Here is a 2,303-nt window from a genome sequence, read left to right on the forward strand (position 1 = left end):
GGTTCAAAATCTCGGCGTTATTTTTAGTTTGTAGGTTTAAATTTCCTTTGTTTTCTTTCTTTTATCGTGAAATTATAACATGATGACTCAAAAATACCAGGGATTCTACAACTTTTATATGATTTAGAAACTTTTGATCGTTCTTTTCGACATTAAAAGTGCCAAGCTTACGGATATTCCTTCTCATAAAATTTCCTCTCGTTAAGTTACCATAAGCAATTATGTAGATATCTTGAAGGAATTATTAGGAATTTCGCTGTAGAATTTTTTCCAGATTTTCCAAATCTTTAGAAGTGAGTTCTGCCATTTTAATCTGTCGGTAATCGTTACGAATTTGCTTTTCCGCAAACAACTCCACAAAGCAGATTTCAAGATAACCCAGTATTTCCTTACCGCTGGGTTCTGATTCGACTTGAAGGACTATTAATATTTGGTCGAAAATGAGCACATACGTATTTTAAAACTAATAATCCTGTAATGACACTATTGACACCATGAAATAGTATAAGGAGACCCCACTCTCGGAAAACTTGGACGCGTGAATTCGGATTTAGTTAGTTTGTCCCGCTCGTAGCGCCTCTTGTGGAAAAATTCCAAACCCTTGAATTTTCACAATACGGCAGTTGCGTCGTCATGGCAACTGATAAACAAAAACAAAAACAGTGGCACTTTTGTGGAACTTTAAATAATTTACATTAAAAATTTTTCGATTTGACACATTTAAAATGGAGCACATGACTTTTGATGTCCAAAATCATCAGAATGACTGGGCTAGGGCAGAATAAGTAAAGTTTCTCAAGCCTCCCTACCGATGAAAATAAAATGAAACGGCACTGTTAAGTGATGTTCAGTGCTGTTTTTTAGCACTATCTGTACCGCTCGTTTTCTATACCTGAGTTGCCCTTCAAGTATCCATTTAAATTTTAAGAGGATATTTTCATCCAATAAATTGAGTCTGTTAAGGCTGTGAAAAGGTGTGTTAGTAATGTATATTATAGTGTTAGTGAATATCAGTGTTCCTATGCTTATGCGGCTATGCTACCAGGTAGACCAGCTGAAAGGGATTAAAAATAGAAAAAAAATGTACAATTTTGAAACTATCTACGAGAAGGTTAGAAATTCAGAATCTACGGCTTTCGAATATTTCAGATATTTAACTTTTTTTCGAATGTTTAAAAGTGGAATGAATATAACGTATCTCGTAAATGGAATGAGATGCGCCAAAACAGACAACATTTTTTAATTCAACTTCAAAGTAGTATATTAGTATATAAGTTAAAATTTTAAGTACGTATTTCTATTCATGTTTTAAAATATTATTTGGCGGGCACAATACATGAATTTTCAACCAGTGGGTTGAATTTTCAACGAAAAAGAATAAATTTTCAACTGCAAAGTAAATGGTTAAATAATTAATTAAAAATAGAATCATTTCCAACAAAAAAGACGAATTTTCAACAATATAGTTTAATTTTCTGCAAACTAAAATGATTGTTCACAAATTAGTTAAATTTGAATAGGAAAAAGGGCGAATTTTTAATTAAAAAAGGTCAATAAAACAAAATGACTTAGGATTACAAGTGGATTGCGCCAAGTGTTATGGATTACCATTTCGGATAACCGAGCGTTTAATCTAAAATAAAAAAGTTAATAACCATTTTGATTATAGAAAGAAACAAATTTTTGTAAAGCCTCTATTTTTCTATTTCATTTCATAAAATGTTTACATTTTTAGATGTGCAAATAAAGTCATTGCGCTTGGTAGAAGCTCCGCTCTAAGAAAATTTCGACTTTTTATTTGAGGTTTGGAAGTTAGTCAATGAGCCCTTTAAAATCAACCTTCGCTTTTGATCTCTGATTGGTAGAAGCAGTTTAACTACTCAAGGTAGTTGTAATATTAAAAACTTTTCTAATGACTTTTGCAATTTTCACCTATTAAAGCATTTAAACCACATATTTTTATTTCACCAATGTAAAGAGTAGGTAATTTATTATTGAAAAATGCATTTGTTGTAAATCATGCAAATACTCTATTTCCAATATACTCTCTAAATCTGAATTAGTAAAAATTCAAATAATTAAATCAGTAATGGGGATTCCAAATGATATATCAGTTATTTGACAAACATTTCATTGTTTGAAATAACATGTCGGGGCCCCTTCCTTATTCTTCCTTGCACATTTACAAGAAGAATAAAATGAAACTAAAAACTGGAGAGATGAGGTGAATTATCACGAAAATATGGGAATAAATTCTTTTAAATAAAATTAATTGTTAAATGTAATAATTCATTGTGAAACGT

This window comes from Belonocnema kinseyi, chromosome 3 (assembly GCF_010883055.1).
Source record: "Belonocnema kinseyi isolate 2016_QV_RU_SX_M_011 chromosome 3, B_treatae_v1, whole genome shotgun sequence".
In the NCBI taxonomy this organism is placed as follows: Eukaryota; Metazoa; Arthropoda; class Insecta; order Hymenoptera; family Cynipidae; genus Belonocnema; species Belonocnema kinseyi.